Genomic DNA, 21,121 nt, shown 5'->3' on the forward strand with positions numbered 1-21,121 from the left:
CCCTGAAGAAACAGAAAGCAAATTGAGGTTGTAATCATAATATGACCCTTTCAGCCAAAAATGGAGCTCGCAAAGATATTATCACTAACAAAAAATATCACTAATCAACCTTGAATAATTAACCTCCGGGTTTGGCTTTTGGTTGGTTAATTTTAAAAAATCGTTTATACTTGATTTTACTTTTGAGCCGAAACCTTTTTGCAAATACCTAGGTGTCATTGTAGATGATAAGCTTAAACTTTTTCACCATATACAGAATGTTCAATCAAAACTAGGTCGTCACTGTGGTGTAATATCAAAAATGAGACATTATGTACCAAGATCCATCCTACTGAAATACTATATGTCAAATATCAAGCCAATAATACAATATGGCTTGCTCGTCTACGGCGGCACGAGTTTTTCTTTTTTAAACCCAATTTTGAATATGCAACGAAAAATTGTTCGCATGATCTGCTTCAAAAGGAAATTTGATACCATTACTAAATTCTTTTCTGATAATAAAATACTGACAGTTCATGAGCTATATGTGTACGATTTGATGAAGTTTTGCTTACGATCACTAAATCAAAAACATCCAACTTGTTTTCTCAATTCTTTGTTTACTTTGCCTACAATACGCGAATTTCAGAAGGTCGAACATTTGTTCCACCATTATTACTTAATTGCAATCCTAATTTGTTCAACGGGTAGACGTCAAGTAGGCACATACTGCGCCTTTTGTCTATCCCCTCCATTTTGTTGATTTAATAAATTAAATAAATTGATGCTTGTATTATCAACTATATGGAGAAATAAAACAATTCTTCTTTAATCAGAGTTTTTTGCAGTGATTTTTGTTCTCAAATTAACCATATTGACGCCCTTAAGATATTTATGGGAGAAAATCAGCAGTCAAATTATAGTTAAAAAAACAAAATACTACTTCGCACCAACAAAGTAACGAGTTTCAAAAATCAGAAATTAAGAACACTACTACAAAAAAAGATACAAAGCTGTTGAAAAAGTTTTAAAAATTGATTCATACCCTGGTTGAAATGCTCTCTTATTAGCCAGACTAACAAACTTGATTAATACAAACGGGATTTAGTTTTCGCGTCGAGAAAGGTTTTAGGTTTTTGCGGAGACAGTTAGAACATTAGATCCGCATCTGGCTTCTATTTTAACTTACCTGATACGAGCTCGACATTTTTTGTTATCACAACTGAACAGCATTTCGCTCTCTCTCTTTCTTTGTTTTTTTTTCCTTTTAATGTAGCCTTCTTGTATAAAGATTTAGTGTATTTGGTATCTTTTTCATGTTATTGTTCTGTATCCAGTTTAGTTAATATCAGTGACGGTACACTTGGTTGACTTTTTACTTCAATCTGCTGTGCATGATAATTTTACCAGAAAGTCAGTATTGATCATCAATGGAGTCAAAATTGGACCACTCAAAAATTAATGACAACAATGTGCCAGTTTATTTAAATAATTATATGTGTTATGTTTATACCTGGCGCATTCAGTTTTCAACCCGAACGAAGTTGTGATTTTATGTCTTGACTATAGCGACCACAGTTTAACTATACAAATCGTACAAATTTTTTCCGTGAAATTCGCGATCGAAGAAAAGTTGACCGTTGTTAGTGCGATTATAAATGTTTTTTCTTTTAAAGCCAAAGTTTCAAATATGTTTTTTTCTCTTCTCTGCTCGCCCGCTTTAACCGCTGTAAATTTTAAAATCTGTTTTACGTAGCACTGCGAAAATGGTGTGTTGCAAAAGTAATACGGGAAACCTAAAAACAACCAGACAATAGGAACTGTATTCACACTACCGGGACTGATTGCAGACTTCTGCGACCAACTGCCAAGCAATCGGGAATAATTTCCAGACTAACAAGGCCCTTACTTTTTGGTGAAGTTTCGAATTTCGAGAGCAAACAAAAAAAACTACATGGTATAAAATATCCCACGGGCTGCTTTCCAAGAATAGTTATAAGATTTGAAGGTCGCCTCGACGATGTTTTCTGCGGCCGAGATTTATAGTCTGAACAAGGTTTAATCGTCGCGAAAAATGCTGGAAAAATCAAGTTTTTTGTTGGTATAGTGTAGAAATTAGTCACAAATCAGCCTATAAATAGTTTGCAATTGTTTGCTTATTGACTTTCGATAGCCTGGAGTTAGTCAGTCGTAAAATTGTAGTAAAAAAATTGGATGTTCTGACAATCTAAAATTAGGTCGTGAAAACTGGAATAAAAACTCCAAAACTTCAATGATTTTAATAGTCTCCGTCTGTATAACTTAATCACGTGATTTAGATCCCTGGTTACACCCCCATGTCGGCCGAGTATTGAGTTGACTCAGGGGCTCGTTCAGCGCCTGGAATATATGGGTCCTTTGAGCGCAGTCTTCCACTGAAGCTTCCCGATTAGGTATCGAGCCATTTTCACCAATCAATCTCCTATGGCTTGGCATCCTGTTCATCTCGTACGGCTACATCTCCTCGTTGTCTGCAATTGGCTTGTTTCCAAATACTTGGATCGACATCACATCATTGAGTACCAGTATCACCTCAAAAAAACTACTATATGTGGCTATACACAAACCCAAGAAGTCGAAGTTCTGTCTCTCTATCGTCTCCCGCTAATGCAAATCATTGACATATCGTCAGTTATCAATGTACAAGCCGCACTCAGATTATACAGATAATGTACTTTATGGAAATGAGATAACCCATTTAGATACGTAAACCGAACTACATTGGATTAAACGGATTTTTACGCCAGAAACAAAATCAATTGTATTGCTTAAGAAACGGATTTAAATCCATTTAAATACATTTTTGCAAGGTAAAAAATAACCAAAATCTCAACAAAATTGATTCGAAATAATTTTTTTTTGTTTCGAAGCTTAAGCAAAGTTTTCTACTCAAGAAAATCTCAAGGAGAGCCACAGAGAGCAAAAGTCACTCGAGGAGAGGTTTGTACCGCAAATTTTTGCGTTTGAGGGATTCCCTTCCAAAGTGTGCTAGACTAAGGGTTTTCTCGGCCATGAGAAGTACAACTATGAAAAATTTTCTCGATTGTCATCTATATGATCAACTTTCTAGGCTCAATTTTGTTAAGCAAATACCGTATAATTAAAAACATCCAATACAAAAAAATTTTTGTGAAGAAATTGTAGAGATTAGTAATCCCAATACCTTATTATCAGGCCAAACATCAGAAAGAAATGTCAATTAAAAAGTAAGTTTTAACATTTTTTCCCATCATTTCTCTGTTGTTTGATAGTCTAGAAAATTTGAATATAATTTGTACATAATCTGTATAAAAAGATTAAACAAATAAGTCGTTGAAAGCAATTTAAATTGTTTTAGATCAATTTTCTTGTTAATCAAACCCGTAGGAAAATAAAATCAGAAAACGCTGACAAAAAAAAGGTCTCTGCCACATTATCTGTATAAAATTTATTGCAATCCATTTCTTGTCAGTATGGGAACTGATTACAAGGGGCGAGAAACATCTTCCGAGGTACATGATTTGAGACTGATTTTTTTTCCAGTTTTCAGCTTTTTTATCTCTCAGGTAAGAAAGCTTTAGGATAGTCTTGAGCAGATCTTAGTCTTTTCATTGCGTATTTTTTTTTCATCAATCGTATGCCAGGGTTTTTACGTCGGCTTCTTCAATATTTAAGAAAACTTTCAAAAAAGTTCCTTTTATTAAAGCAAGTATAAGTTGGGTGTTTTTTTTGGTGTAACTTTGGGTTTTTCGGATGTTCATTAAATTAAGAATTACCTTCAAGCAAATATAATTTACCCCTACGTTTAGATTTTTTCACCGAAGTTTATCATGTAAACAAACAAATTTCGAAGATAGACATGAATTTGTTCGAAAAAGTTTTTGACGATATGTGATTTCGTCGACGAAACTGCCTTTAATAGTAAATTAAAATCGTTAAAAAAATTATATTTTTCAAAGAGACAAAAAATTATTTTCGTTGAACGTACTTTTTCAAACTCTTAATTAAAAACAAAATATCATTTAACTTCTTAAGCAATATTTGGTGTGGACCAACTTCTTCTTACACATGCAGTCAAGCTGGTAAGAAGCTAGTTATAATTTTTTAAAGACCAATAATTCTTCTCTAACCGCCGCTTATTTTCAGACAAATATCGATCAATTTTTTTACGATCAAACTATTTTCAATGTGCTCTCCAGAAGCCTCTCATTTTGAACTGTTTTGAAAGTGTGTTGGAATTTTTACTTTTAAAAAATATTGTATGGGAGATTTTAAAAATGACTGACAACGATACTTCAACCCGTGCTCCATATTTTACAATTACCATCTAATATAAGTGTCTGTTTGTTTCTTAGATGTAAAGAAATAGTGTCTTGAAAAAAAATTGCCTCTTAAACTTTTATCCCATTGATATCAATCAAGCTTCGCATCTGGTGTCTCAAATTGAAAAAATGTTTTCTTAGTCTCAGAAACAAAAAATATAGTCTAACCTCCCCGCCGCTTTGGATAAAAGTTAGAGTCATTTTTCTTTGTCTGAGCGAATTGATAACGCGCACTTGTTCCAAAATTTATTTCAACTTCTAAAAAAAGTTTCAAGGCATGTGTTATTTGCGGGCGGTATTTTCACCAATATTCATCTTCGTTGCATTTTGTTTTCCATATGCAGGTACATATTGTGATAGATGGGTCGCTAAATAAACAAACAACATCCCAATATAATTTAAAATCAATTTCCAGGAAGATAAAAACTATCAAACAAACTATTCAAACAACAAAACGCTGGTGGCATTCGGAAATATGCTAAAACTTATGATAACTGTTTAAACTGTCTAATGCGTGACCCATCTGCCACAAAATACTTAAATAAGTGCAGATTGCATGTGTGCGAAATCCTCTTGGTGCAGTGATGCAGCCTGGAGAGTGACTCAGAGGGCCTACTGTCCGCAGGGATTCAACCCACACGATGAGTCATTCTGCGCCGTTCAGTGGGACAGGTCCTCACCAATCACAAGACAACATGTATGTTATACCACTCGCTTAATTTTAACTTTTAAAATAATAAGTGTTTGATGAGCTAATTTTTGAACAATATTGAGAATAATGAAAACTAAACATACCAATGTTTTTAGAAAACATTTTATTTTAATTTCTTCTTGATGCAATTTTCCGCTGATTGAAAAGTGTCTTCTTACTGTTCAGTTCGGCATAGAAGAAATTATTGAAACTTTTAAGATGTATATGCTCATGATGCGATTAAAATGTAACTTCTGGTTTTAAAAAATTATTCTAAGATTTTTATTGAATCGGAACCAACCCCAAATTTACTTCTGTACCACCAGCGGATTTATGGGGTGGGGCGGGATGGCGGACATCTTCTCCTTTTCAGGGTTTCGAGACCCCTGCCGACCCAGAGGGTCCCCCCTTTGTACTGTTTTGAGATATCTATTTTTTTTCTAACTGACCCTTGTTGTGATTCAGTTTTTTTAGTATGTTATAACCTTGACCTCTATTATCTAATTACGTACCAGTCAATGTTAACTCTACGAAGTCCAGTGGACTTCGACTCACTAGTTGCTCTTTTTAGATTACAGTCAGTTTTAATTCAACCAATACTTTTATTCTCTTTTAACCTTAGTTAGATACAATAGTTACCAGTGGTACATCTTAACTCTTTATTATGGCGCAGTCAACAACTGATTCGAACCTGAGGGGAATACCCGCCTTTTGGCCGAACCACACGGTAGAACCCCCCACCCAATGGAACAATTGGATAGACCAATTCCATTTGGCCATTATCGCGAAGGAAAATCTAGACTTAGATAACCTCAAAGAACCAATGGAAGGGGAGACGACGTTACCGATCCTAGAAGGTGCCCAGGAGTCAGAAACTGACCAACAGAGGAAAGCCAGGGAGGCCAGGAATAAAGAAACAATGCGAGTTTACGAACACGCTGAAGAGAAAAGACTAGCAGAAGAAAAAAGGAAATTCGGAGGAATGAGGTGATATGAGGCCGATAAAAAAGTAAGGTCAATCCTATACTTGGCCTTAGGAGCGGAAGGCAAAAGAGTTTTCGCCCAGAAACATCCAAGGGTAAAAATCCTAGGAATCTCATTCAAGGAATTTTACGAAATGCTAGAATTGGCTTTTATCAAACCAACCAACATAACATTTGAATGATACAAACTATTGAGCAGGAAACAAAAGGATAGAGAATCCTATGAACAATTTTGGGGCGCGTTATCAGATTTGGCGAGATCATGTGAAATTGGAATTAATGCAGAACAGGAGTGGATCAGAGACGTATTTATTTTTAACATGAAAAACTGCGACTTACAACGTAGACTACTTTCGGAAACTCTCAATCCATTGGATGCACTAAACCAAGCAATAATTGACGAAAAAGGCTACTATAACCACCTCAAACTGACCAGTATGACTAGATCTTTCAACACGACAGGAAATAGTGGGAGAGGGTATAAAAACTTCAACAACGTAAAAAAGGAACCAAGCTTGAACGTAGAAAGATCAAATACTTGTATGAAATGCGGGAATGCGTTTACCAAGGGTCATCTGAATGTGTGTCCGGCGAAAGAAATCGTGTGTAATATTTGTAAATATAAAGGACATTTTGGAAGACTTTGTAAATCGAAAGGAAGAAAACCCGCGGTAAATATTGTAGATGAAGCTGTAAATAGTCAGAATTGTTCATATTCCCCAGAAGATCTTCAGATGAGAAGCGAAGAAAATTTTTGCGGAGTGATTAACGCTTGGACCGAAGAGGGGATAAGTGATAACGATGACTATTCCGTTCTCAACATTAGAACAATCTACGATACCAATGGTTTGGAAACCAAGAAACTTTTCAACATCGGTTTGGGAGACGACGCGATAGTCAACTTGAACATTCCAGTGGATTCGGCAAGCCCAGTAAGCTTCCTGAAACAAAATGTACTTCACGAATTGAAACTGAGAAATCCACAGTTGAAGATTCAGCCAGTTGAGAAGAAAACTAGGGAACTATACTACGGATTCACTAACGACACAATCAACATCATCGGGAAAGTGGTAGTGAGGTTACAATCCAATGGATGGACCGCGGACGAAACCCCATTTTTTATCACTTCTGGACATGAGAGGAACATCCTGGGTAACGACAATCTCCCGAAAATTGGAATAGAGATAGCCCAACGACAGCCTCTACTACCCGTCAACAACATATCACGCCCAGAGTTGTGTAAGTTAAATAATTATTCAGACACGACCCTTAATCTGTATCATAGGTACAAAGGGCTATTTAACAGAGTGGGGAAAATACCATCGGACAGAAAAGTTACTCATTTCCATTCCCCATTCAAACCTATCCAAACCAAAGGTAGAAGAGTTCCCTTACATCTACTCGATAACGTAAAAACGGAACTAAATAGAATGGAAAAAGAGGGGCATATCATAAAATTGAACAAATGCGATGAAGATTGTTTTTATAAGCCCAATTGTGATTACAAGAAAAAAAGACGGTAGCATCAAGTTGGCATTAGATTCGAAACTATTAAATAATCAGATATTCAAGAACAAGTACCAGATGCCAAACATACATGAACTGATCGATAATATTGCTCTTCAACTGTCAAGGAAAGAGTCAGGGGAAGTTTGGTTTAGTAATCTAGATCTAAAGAACGCATACAGCCAACTACAATTATGCACAGACACTAGCAAACAGTGTAATTTTAGTATCGTGGGGGGGCGAAACCACTGGAACCTATAGGTTTTTAACTGGATTTTACGGATTGGGCGATATGCCAAACGAATTCCAGAGGGTAATGGATTCCTTATTGAAAGACATTCCTTTAACCAATTGTTATATCGACGACATTTTAATAGCTTCGAAAGGTTCTTTAAATGAACACAAAGCGATACTAACAAACATTTTAAACATTTTGGACAACAAGAATATGGCGGTAAAATGGGAGAAATGTGCATTCTTCCAAAAAGAAATAGAGTGGCTAGGTTTCAAGATATCAAAATCGGGCGTGAAACCATTGGTGGGAAAGTCAGATTCGATTAAAAACCTACCAAACCCCAAAAACATATCTGAACTTAGGTCTTTCTTTGGATCGATCAATCAGTATATGAAATTCGTCCCGAATTTGTCCGCTCTAAGTTCCCCCCTACGATCACTTCTTGTGAAGAAATCAGTCTACCAATGGAATGACGAACATACTAAAGCATTTGAAGAACTAAAACAACAGATAGTGAAGATAACAGAGAACAACCACTTCGACATAAAAAGGATGTCAAGACTAAAGACAGACGCTTCCCATAACGGCTTAGGAGCTACCCTAGAACAATGGAATGGAGAAAATTGGGTAACAATAGCATTCGCCTCCCGATTTTTAAACAACCACGAAAGTAAATATTCTACAAACGAACTTGAATTGTTGGGAGTAGTCTGGGCTACAGAACATTTTAAAAATTACTTGTATGGTGCCGAATTTGAAATTGTGACGGACCATAAGGCATTATTATCAGCATTAAATGCAAACCAGAGCAACAAAACTATGCATAGCAGATTAACCCGTTGGGTAAATCGACTGTTACCATTTAATTTTAAGATCAAACACATTCCGGGAAAAGAAATGGGATTTACAGATTTATTGTCGAGACTACCTTCAGGTAAAACACTCCCTATATCACACTACGATAGCGAATTTGTAGTGGCGACAGTACAAAAGATTGTAGAAAACCTCTCTGTAAATAACGATTGTAAAAAGAACAATTGTAAAAAGAACGAAGTGTATAATCCATTGGATGTAAATACGATTAGTAACTTGGATTGTAATAATCCAATGGGTGGAAAGAAAGATTTATCGCAAAGCATCCAACGGTCGTTCTTCTCGAATATTCTGAATTACGTAAACGACACTATCAGAATTTGTAATTCCAATCACTCGCGTTCAGAGTCTTGCACAAGCGGTTGTGTTCCTTTAAATTTATCAAAATTTGATTTCAATTATTTTTACTTATCAGACAAAATTTTTTTATTCTTTCTTGCCCAATCAGTATTATTAATCAATCAGTCATTAAATTCAGATCAGAAAAAACAGTTACAAGAATTTATTACATCGGTCAACTTGTTAAAAATTTCCCTCAGGGCAGAAAAGAAAGGAATTTTCTTGAATTTTAATAACGACATAATGTCAGACCTACACAAGACACTGTTGGCCAAATACAAGGGAGATCTCAGATTGCCAGACAACCCGTTATCACTCTCAGATCATTGTTCGAATAAGCTGATTAAACTCATGACGGACGAAGATAAAATCCTCAAGGAAGTAAAGAAGGCGGTACACGAAGGCAAACCATTGGACAAATTCGGAGCCTACTTAAAGAACTTCCAGAGGGATATACATGTGAAAGAAGGGCTGTTATTCAATGATAACAAACTGATAGTGCCGGCTGCATTACGATCACCTTTCTTGTCACTCCTTCACGAGACTCATCCAGGGCAGTTTGGGATGAAAGCCTTGGCAGAAAACATTTGGTGGCCACACCTATACAGAGAGATATACCATCATGGAAAGAATTGCACTCAGTGTATAATGGCCGGTAAGAACCTAAAAGTGTTACTAGGGACGAACAAGACTGAGAAATTACCGAATCTGACCGAACCAAATGAAGAAGTAGATTTAGACTTGCTGGCCCATTGGACAGGAGTTGGTGTAACGCAAAATACCTTTTGTTATGCATTGATCGCTTTTCAAAGTTTCCGTCTGCGAAGGTAGTAAACAACACCTCGACTTCTTCAATTTTAACCTTCATGACAGATTACTGCCATCTTCACGGATTTCCAAAGTCCATTAGAGCCGACCATGGGTCATGTTTTACTTCGTTTGATTTTAGAAACTTCTGTGAGAAGAACAACATTAATTTAATTCTATGTACGGTTGGCGATCATAGATCCAATGGAGTAGTAGAAAGACTCATTTACACGGTCAAAGCTAAGCTTCTGGCAATGTCGTTCAACGATCCAAAACCATCTTTAAATACGGCTATTGATAAAATTATTTGGAACATACGCTCGACGAAACAATCATCCATTGGATGCTCTCCTTTCTCAAAACATTTTAATAGATCTCCCAATACGTTCTGGAAATCTTTGGTCTCTCACGCAATTAGTTTAGATAAGGATAAATCAATCTTAACGAAGGACAGAGCACAGGACTGGGGGGGCAATGACGCGTTCGAAGATGGCTACCTGGAAGACAGAACAATTGAGGAGAGAGGCTATGAGAGCGACCCTGCTGACAAAATAGATAGAAATCTTCAGCGAGCCCCACTGTCTAATCCTTTCAGCCAAGGAGGTAACTGGTTTAGGAAAACAGTTAACAGGAGGGAAGAGAACCTTATTTTAAACCACTGGGGAGTAAACCTTTGTCAGACACGAGACATACGGTCACATTAGATAACGGACATGTGATAAGAAAATCTGACTTAGCTTTTAACAAAACGAAAAAGAAACTCCCCTTCCAAGAGACGAGACTCAAATACAGGAGGCCCTTCGATGACTAATACACCAACGGATGGAAATTCAAGCAAAAAGAGGAGAACATTCATCACGACCTCGAAAGGTTCAAAATTCGACTTTAATAATCTAGATTCGTCGTTAGTGTTAGACCTTTGGGATAAAGTCATTGACGACTACTTGGGTACGGAAGCGGAAACTGTATATAATACACCGACTGTTAACCTTCATAGTGATTTAGATCAACCAAGGAGTACCGTAACAAGCCAGACAAATACGCAGACAACAATCATTTTACCAACGGGAACAGTTGACGACTCAATTCGAGTGGATAGTTCTCCGGAGAAGTCAGTGGAAACATCAAAGAGCCCGATACCCGCAAAACTTCGTGTAAGAAGAAATCCAGGCCCCCCGAAATTCTATGGCGATAGACGGTTTATCGACCAAGTGACGGTCGGTACGGAGACAATTAGTGCAGTAGACTCCGATGACGAACCGCTTATTACGTTTTCCGGTGCAAAGAGTCCAAAACAAAATCCTTCATTCTGTACGACGTCCCCCTCGGATTATCTTACACCCATTGATGAGATCCCACGTCACACGATTTTGGTTGCTGAAACCACACAAGACGATCTCTCAACACCTTCCTCTCAGGCGACAAGGACCGTATGGGTATCGCCACCATTGGTAGAAGTGACCAGTAATACTCAGGATGACATCGATAGCGACATATCCTCGGGCATCGATACCGATGTAAGAATAGAGGCAGATAATTTCCATACTAGATACAACTCTACGGTCTCAAACTCTGAAAACTTTTAAGCGGTGGTAATACGACATGTTACGTATTTGATTTAACTTTTATCCATTGGATACCCAGAATTTTTTTTATTTACTTAGTTAGTGAGTTAGTTAGTTTGCTTTAATTGTACAAATGCTACATAACCCCAATTGTACATATCATTTTGTACATTCAGTGTTGATATCTGTGTAAACCTGTAAGTAGCCTGTATATATTACCATATAATTACCTCCACTGTAATTTGTACTCTCTGTAAAAATCCATTGGTGCTAAATGCGGTTACGTTTTGTTTCTTCTTTGGCCCTGGTGGAGCGAGGGGAGATGGAGTATATGTGTGATATTGGCTACATCGTTGAGCGGGCAGATATTAATTTTTGTGCACTGGGGAATGTTGTGATTCAGTATTTTTAGTATGTTATAACCTTGACCTCTATTATCTAATTACGTACCAGTCAATGTTAACTCTACGAAGTCCAGTGGACTTCGACTCACTAGTTGCTCTTTTTAGATTACAGTCAGTTTTAATTCAACCAATACTTTTATTCTCTTTTAACCTTAGTTAGATACAATAGTTACCAGTGGTACATCTTAACTCTTTATTAACCCTAGAATTTTTCTAAGGGGGCTTTGTCGCCAAAACATGCTAATTTTGAGAGGGGGGTATTACGTTTTGGTCAAAATTTTTCTTGAAGAGCTCAGAATATCAATTAGGTCGAACTTCAAAAAGTAGTAGTCAAAATTTTCGAAGTTTTTCGAAAATCCGCCCCACTTGATAAAATCCTAGATCCACCCTGCTCTGTACACAGCCAATTACAATGAGTTCAATGTTTTATTGAAAGGTTGTACCGAAAACATTCATAGTTAGTTTTAGCGGAAAGCTTTCAAAGGTTAATTTTTTTTTCGGAAATTTTAGAAAGAAATTGCGAACTGCAACAAAAGTAGAGTAAGAGGAAAAGGTGTAGACAATCAGTCCAAAAATTTTGATGAAAGAAGAAACTTCAAATGCCGAAACTCAACACTAGCAACACAAGATATTTTAGATAAACGTAATCATTCAATAACGATCTGTTACATTTCACCAAAAACAAAGTAAGATGAGTTTTTTGACAGGACTAATTTCAATAAACACTTACTTCAAAATTGATATCAATGCTAGCAAAGCACAAGGGAGAGAACTCAATTAACAGTAGCGAACGCTGAAACTAAATTTTATGTAAAATTTGACTGCTTCTTCACAAAAATATGGAAACATAAAAGCCACAATTGATTTACCATTGGTAATTCTGATTGTGCAGTTGAGGTTAGTCTATATGGCGTTAATGACCAGCATGGTGTGTTAGATAAGGAAAAAACCACCGTCAGAAACCCTGTCAAAACAAATGGAAAAGCAGTGTTTAAAAAAAAAAAAAAACGTTCAAATTGCACAAATTGATAACTGAAACATGAAAAAAATATTGATAACTGAAATACGAGACTGATTTTTGATGCAAAAATAGTTTGTCTGATAGAAAATATAAAATCACCTTAGAGAACATTTTGCCCGAGAAAAAATCATACAAAGAGAAAACCAAATTAGTTATTAAAATAAATAAAAAAAAAAGAGAGCGCGAACCATTGTGAATTTCGGAACTTACATCAGAACACCAAAGAATCCAAGCTGCTGCTGAATAGTCAAACCCAAAAGTTAAAAAAAATCATAATAATAGAGCACGAGAAAAATTGTCATGAAAACAATTTTCATGCCAAAAATAGCGAGAATTAATTTTTTTGCAATTTCTGTGCCCGCTCAGATCTCCTAACGAAAATAATTTTAATCCAAATCCGTAAGTTAATAAGAGATATTTCTCGGCAAATAAATCAGTCAATAGATTAATTTCGGCATTTTTCTATTCATCAGAACATCATATAATTTTTTATCATCAGCTCGTTTTTGGTACAAATCGGCGCAAGCTAGCCACAAGAACCGGTCGGTAATGTCCTGAAACAAATTGCTCTTTTTTGGCGGTCAGCCTTAATCAAGGCTGAACCAAATTAGAACCAAAAAACAGTTAAAAGAGAATATAACCCCCGTTTTTAGTATATTAAAACATGGACAAGTGGGGGACTCGAACCTACGTCAACTGTTATGTCACACTTATAATCGGCGTTAGCTTGGGCCACTCGGCCAACTGTGCTTGTTTTTAAATGCAATTATACTCTGCTTTATATGCATCTATACTCTGTTTTATATGCATCTATACTCTACATTTGCGTTGCAACATCCTCCCCCCTGAAGAAGGAAGAACCGAAGCGAGCTTAACGGTCGGCCGAGTGACTTCACGGGTTGCGGTCTTAACAAGGGCAACCGTCCTGTCCGTAGTTTTGCTTGACGAGTCGATCGAGAGGGTATTAACGACGCGGGCTATCGGGCTCAATCACCCACACTAGATCGCCCGTCTTAAGAGTGAAGTCAGATTGAGTGTGCCACTTGACAAGCTTATTCAGCGAGGGAACATATTCGCGAAGCCAACGAGACCAAATCGCGTTAGCATATGGCTGCGGTCGCACGTACTTTTTTTTGTGATCGAAGTGCTCCCCGGGTAAAAGCGAAGGAAAGCTTGTGGCATGTTGTCCAAGCAAAAATTTTTTTGGGGTTAACGCTTCGAACACACGTGAATCAGTACTAACGGGAGTGATTGGCCTCGAATTCAAAGCCTGCTCAATTAAGCAGAGTGTTGTTCCTAACACCTCTTCGATGACTCGCCTACTGCCTAGTATATCGTAAAGCACGCGCTTCACGCTTCGGACGAGACGCTCCCAGGAGCCGCCTTGATGGGGTGCGCCTGGCGGGTTAAATTTCCAAGTAACACCTTTGTGTGCAAAAATGGTCGGAGCCATGCCATTCCAGCTCTTGATGCAGGCAAGTAATTCCTTTTCCGCACCAACGAAGTTCGTGCCTTTATCCGACCAGATCGTGCTTGGTGTACCACGACGCGCAATGAACCTTTCAATGCCCATGACACAAGAACTGGTGTCCAGAGTTGGTACAATCTCAAGGTGTACAGTCCTGGTGGCGAGGCAAGTAAAAAGAAATCCCCTTCTTTTTTCGGTGCTTCTGCGAACCGGAACGTAAAGCGGTCTTAAGTAATCCACACCCGTATGATTAAAGGGTGGTTGCTTATATCCAGGACGTTCGACAGGTAAATCGAACTTAATCGGCTGGATGGTTTTTGCTTTGCGTTTACGGCATGTTACACATTGATTTTCGATAGACCGAAGTAGTCGACGCAACCCAAGTATTGCATATTTCTTATTTAGAACAAGCGCATGTAGTCTAGAGAGATGGAATAAGAAAAATGTACGGAGAAGACCAAATTAAAGGCTGAAATATTCATGATTTTCTACAACTATTGGAGCATTAGGGCATTTTTACAACTATTAGGTTCTAAAAAAAGCCTGCTTTTTAACGTAATGAGTAACTTTTTTAATGATAGTAAATATTTTTACAAAAAAAAAAAAATTCGATATACGTTTTTTTTCATGGCCATTGGGAAAAAAACATAACTGGCCTGTTAAATTATTTGATCAAAATTATCAATCCAGTAAAATGTAATTCTGAATATGAAAACTTTTTTTTTGAATTTTTGTCAAATTCAACACATTTCTAGCCGTTCTAAAATATGCGAAAGTTGTCCCTACTGATAAAAGACGCAAAAAACAATTTGTTACGATTACCGTCCAACACTATTCTTCAATTATTTCAAAAAAAAAAAACAATCAAAAAACACTTGTTAAATTTAGTGCATATTTTTTCATCTCAAAGAAGCATTGTAGATATCAAAAGAAAAGATTGATGTGGAAATTGATCATTTTGAAAATTTTTTGGGTTGCAACAGTCGGCAAATGCCGTTAGAGTCAGTCAATCACTCCATTCTACTACAACAGAAACAAGGCTTGCAAGTTGTTAATGACTTCATAAAAATATATCTGCCTGATTGTAACAAAATTTCTAGTTTCCGACAATCTAGGATATAGTGTTAAACAATTAAGACACGGAGTGCCAGAAATAATATAACCTGTCTGTTTTTAAAAACTAACATTTAACAGACACATTTAGGAAAACTAATTTGATTTTATAAACTGGAAAACAGATCTCGTTGCCTTATATTAGAGAAGAACTGCACTTTTTTAACATTGCAGCACTGATAAATTTCAGGCGCTAATTTTCACAACGAATTAAAACTCTAAGGAAATTGCTATGCATTAATGGAAAACTCGAACAATTTGATCCCAATTTTGTACTCCTCGTGGGATTTTCTAAGCCAAAGAATGTCGATGAAAACCTCGGTAACCATTGTTGAGCCGCTGTTCTACTATTGAGTCTGTATTTGTAGAACTTCAAACAAAACTACATTGTTTAAGTCGCAAAAACAATAGCAAATTGTGACGCGCTTCATTGATAGGTCCAGAAACTTTGAAGAAATTAGAGCCCTTAAAGGAAAATGAAAATTGCACCCCCTATGAAATAATTACATGTGTGGAGCAGTTATTCAAATTTTTAGCCAAGCTTTTAATATCAGAGCACATAAGCGACTTCGTTAATGGTTTCAACTTCAAAAAAGAAAATGGGTTTTAAGTGTATAAGCAGAATAACAAGTTTACTAAGTGAAATACGCTTAACAGCTACAAGTAAGAAAAATCTCAATTACAGTTAGGATCTTTTACAACACAATTGCTAAAACATATTTGGAAAATTTTATGGTCGGTCTTCAATTTTTTATATCAACAATGAGAAATCGAACCTTGATAGTTGTTTTTATCAATTGAAAGATGAAAATTATTAGATTTTGAGGCGTTTAGAGGGTTATTTTAGCAATTTTGTTCATCTGAAAATATTTTTTAATTTAATTTTGATAGTTTTTTCTTTTTTTTTTCAGTTTTAAAATTTTGAAAACAAAGTAGTATAAATAAAAATATTGGCAAAAGGTTGTAGTAAAATTAGGTAAAGCTTTTATACGGCGCTTTCTAACATGCTATAAAGTAGCTTTCAGCGTGCGTTTAAGTTCGGTGCTCGGTAGATGATGAATAATACAAAGTTAACTGTGTAACAAAGTGTTTTATAAACTGAGAAAATTTTATAAATATTATTATCATCCTGAAGTGTGATTTTTTCTAGCTATAGCTATACGGGCATAAACTTGAAAAAAAAACTATGTTTTTAATTTAAAAACTTTTGTTGTCAATAGAAAAAAAATGTTTTTCCTGATTTCTGCATGAAAGAATAAAACAAATTGGTGTTTTTTGGGTTTTTTTTGCCCTATATTGCCAAGATATCGTAGAACCAAAAAAAATTATCCACTTTGGGCGTCCTAACTTGTTTTTTGACCTTACACAAAATAATATGAAATATTCCCAGTTTCCGTTCCAAGACATACTTCCATAGAAGGTAACTTATGTCTGAAATAAAAATATTAGGACTATTGAAGACTAAATTCAATAGTATCAATTGTCGACAAACGTATATTGCGTGAGAACGTAGTCTCAAAGACTTAGCTGCTGGTCCTACAAGGTCACCCAAGCTATATTTGGCCTTTAAAAGCAAAACTTCAAAAATAAAAATAAACAAGAAAAACATATTATGTATACTAGTTCGAACTTTATCGCGGATTAAAACTCCAGCTGGACGACATTGCTTTCATATTTATTGTAAGTTCAATAGCATAAGTACTGTTCCAAACTTAATTCCAGAGCTTAATCCAGGCTTAACTAATGAACTATTGTGTGAATTACTTGGCTATGACTTACAAGTGAACCTTCGACAATAAGCGCTGAGAATGTCATCCGGGTCATAGAACTTCTAATAAATTGACTATGTTTGAATTATCTGCAGCCAAAAAAAAATTTTCGTTGCTTTTTTGTTGAAATCTGTATGCTCGAGTTAATTGTCTGCAAACATTTTGAAATAAAAATAGGTTAAAAAAGCAAGCAAACACCAGGTTGGTTGATATTTTTAATGATAAAGATGAATTGACCCATATTTTTATAGATACTGTTTATATTCCGATGACGCTCACCCTCGCGAGGTGCATGGTGACTTTTTCTGTGCCAGAATTTAGGTTTTTCAACAAACCAAAGCACGATATCAAGTTTGATATCATATTAAAACCCTACTGGCGGTAATTCTCGGTTTTAAAAACCTTGCGTTAAATGATTTCTAAAATTTACCTGTTCAAAAAAATTGCTCTTAGCTTTGAAGTCAATAACTTGAGCCTCAGTTTTTGCAAAGCAAATAATTGGACGGCGAAGAACTAGTGTTAAAAATTATACCTAATCTGTTTTTTTTCGGGTTGAAAAGGAAAAAATATGATTACATACTGAAAAAAAAAGAAAATGTTCATATCAACGATTACACATAATTCAAAAAAAGTCGATTGTAAAGAATCATTTTTTTCAATGGGCGCACTATCCGGCAGGATGGCAACTATTTCTGAAACATAACAACCGTTAATTTGTATCCCCCTTTTTTATCCACTCAAAAACAACCAAGCCGACAAAATAGCCCACGCAAATTAAAATATTCCATCTGATGAATGAAATTCAGTTCAAGGCGTACAAATTTCAGCGCGCGTTTTGTATCCACCCATCTTTTGAAATATCAAAGCGAAAAAAAAGCGATGTTCCAGGATGACTCGGCACTGTGGTTAAAAAAGATGACTTATGGTCTAAGGATCAAGCAATCAATTCACGGTGGATCAAATCATTAAAATAAGCTCCAAATCGATGAAAATTGCAAAAAGTCCCCCAAAACACCAAAAAAACTTGTTTTTGGTATGGGGGCTCGGTGAGAGAAAAGGTAAAATTATTGTTGTATTCGCTTCTACCAATTCCCAAAAATGGTAACTCTACGATGTCTATAAGTCCAAAAACTTACGTGTTTTTAGAATATAGATAAAAAATTCATTAAAAAGCCGACAATTTAACAAAATTATGCCGGCATATTATCGAGCTGATATCTAAGAGCTTAAGAGTATAAAAGTATAACCAGCCAGAGAATAATAGTTATTAACAACATCTGAGTTTTTGTAAGAGTTTGTGATTATAAGGACTTTTTCATTGAGTTCGCGGTAATTTTTACAGATTTGATTTGTGTTACCGCTGCTCAACTTCAAAAAATTGAACATCGGATTGAAAAAGTCGATCTAACCATGTTCCATACGAATGGGGGGTGACTGCCCTGGAAAAGTGACGCAATGCCGTTATGCCAGCCTTCAACTTCATTGGTTGTTTGAATGAGTCATGCCGCTTCTTTATCGTTGTTATTTTAGAGAGCCGCGCTGTTGTCGGCCAAAAGTTTCTCTATTAAGATATTCATGGTGAAAATATGATGCAAATTTATCAGTTTTCTCGAGGATATCGGCTCATATGTCAATTTTCTGGGTGGTTTCTCAAACTTGGTCAAGGAATAGAGGGAACGCACACTCGATATCTGACAGAAGAACAATTTTGAAGCTTGGATCGTTAATGAGTTTATAGGTATCTTAGCATTGTTTTCTTAGGTGTTTTTCAGACCTATCTCTGCGACTTTGCAATGTTTTGCTTAGATTAAATAGCAGCCTTTGTTTTCAGTTTTTCTTAAGACGAAAAAGTACCCAGGCGCGCTTGCTCGAAGACAATAGCAATTTAAAGAACCTACTGTAAGTGGACTGAAAATATCTATAGATTTCTGTCTCAAAAGAAAAGATTGATATGGAAGCAAATAGCATTTAAGAATGAATTTCTCGTTCTCCTCTTATCCGCTATTATGTACAAAAAAGGCAAAAACTTGTCGAGAATTCGAAATGATGGTTGGTGGATCAAGTCACTTTGAGTGGTTTTGCCGATTAAGGGTTCTTTTCAACGCTGCACGTGAAGGAAATTAAAGCCGAATTGCGGGATTTTCGTTCACTGCCTGAGGATTTGCTACTATCTACTGGTTCTTACAAGGTTGATTTGAGTTTTTGAACTTTTTTTTCCATTTGACTAACTATTTCCCTTGCTTCTACACGATTGAACTCATGTGTTTCTGAATGAAACAAAAATTGGTTTTTCGAACCTTTATGTGAACATCATTTTTTGCGCAACGCTACTGAGTGTTAGATTTTTTATCACGTTTTTCAGCGAATTCGTGCACATTTACGATAACCAACTTTCTGCTGTGTTGAGTTTTGAGATATTTAAAATCTTGTGTCAATTGGGACGTCTTGCTATGGGATAATTTGGATTGAGATATTTTTTGAATGGGATAATTTGCCCGGTCACTTTTTGCTGTGTTTCAGAGATATCGAGCTCTGACTCTCAGAGGCTTGCCTCCCTCTGAAATATGCGACAAGTATGGGGTCAACAGAGACACAGACATGTTCCAGATATGTGATGCCCTGCCAACTGACACTGTGTCATGCAATACATACACTCGGTCTAAATCTTTGAAGTTCATGACATGTGACGAGATTGAAGAAAAATATGGGGCTACGAGTGTGAGTATTTCTAAACTTTCAAATGAGTATATCTAACCTAACTTTTTAAAAATCTGGTTGTGAATTTCTAACCTTTTGTCAAAACAACTGTGTCATCAATTTTTATATAGCTAAAAGAGTAGTGAGTTTATGGGGGCATTTGAGTTTTTCTTTGTAAATTGCGCTGTCAATTGTAAATTATCCGAGCTCTTACAATTAACCATGAAGTTACTAAATTGACTAAATTTTCTACGCCGCAACTTTGGAAACAAAAAACAGGTCAAAAAAGGTGATCTGAAAAGTTTCGACCAGAGTCGTTTTTGAAAGTTTCGACCAGAAAATTGTTTTTGGAAAATTTCGACCAGAAAATTCCATTTATTCGCCGCGCTCTTCCCCCTCAACTGTATCATATGTTCATACTAAAAATTTAAGGGTCGGCCTGCCAAAAATGGAAGATTTAAAAAAGTACCAGCCAGAGGGGGAACTTTGTGTTTCCAGGAGATCATGTGGATGAGTTTTTCAAAAGAGTGTTTTAGACTACTGAAATGGCGTCCAGTACTCCAAGCCCTGTTGCAAGTAGACTTCTACCCCTTACATTGAGCTCGATCACTTCCAAATTGAATCCGACTACCTCCAGTCCCCTAAAAACCAGTGCAGAAAAATCGGGTCTCTTGTTTCTTAATATTAAAACCTACCTTCTAAGAAACAATTTGCAGAAATTTTTCGAAAATCTGAAAGTTTTTAATATAGAGATTGCCTTAAAAAAATTCAAAAATTATCGTTCTAAAATTGCTCGAAAATAGAGAAAAAACGATCAAAAAATTAAATCCGGTTTTTCTCGACACGGAAGTTTTTTTTCAGTCATTCAAAGCACGACCAGAACGGCTTTAATATGATATATCACTCAGCCCAGTGCGATGATTACTTGAAGTACCTGATTTTGCATGGAAATAAAAAAAAAAAGAAAAAAAGAAAAAAAAAAACTAAAACAACCGACTACAGAGTTACTCCCCATTTTCAATGGTCCTAAAAATATGTAAAAGAGCGTCAAAAAAAACTACTCACACCAAGCTGTGACTCAAAATTTGACATTTATTAAGCTTAAATTGAAAGTTTTTCAAAGAGTTTCTTACCCTATTCTTTGGTATAACTTACCCTCCCGTTTTGATATCTAAGTGATAATCATCGCTGGCTTATAAAAGTCAGAGTTTTCCATGGCTGACTCAGCTTCTGATGAAGTCTAGACAACAGATGAATCAGTGCTGAAAATGTCAGTACCGAAAAATTCCTGATGATTCATCTTGTAAATCACTCCGAATTTATGGTAT

At 36.1% G+C, this 21,121-nt stretch overlaps 1 long non-coding RNA gene across 1 annotated transcript; it reads left to right on the plus strand.

Moving 5' to 3' along the window:
- The first annotated feature begins 4,501 nt into the window (after nucleotides 1-4,501).
- On the plus strand, nucleotides 4,502-20,453 carry LOC134846990 (uncharacterized). The gene is made up of 4 exons (XR_010162844.1): nucleotides 4,502-4,666; nucleotides 4,874-5,019; nucleotides 19,617-19,814; nucleotides 20,330-20,453. It is a non-coding gene; the product is annotated as an uncharacterized LOC134846990 (long non-coding RNA).
- The last annotated feature ends 668 nt before the right edge of the window (nucleotides 20,454-21,121 follow it).

This window comes from Symsagittifera roscoffensis, chromosome 5, assembly GCF_963678635.1.
Source record: "Symsagittifera roscoffensis chromosome 5, txSymRosc1.1, whole genome shotgun sequence".
In the NCBI taxonomy this organism is placed as follows: Eukaryota; Metazoa; Xenacoelomorpha; order Acoela; family Convolutidae; genus Symsagittifera; species Symsagittifera roscoffensis.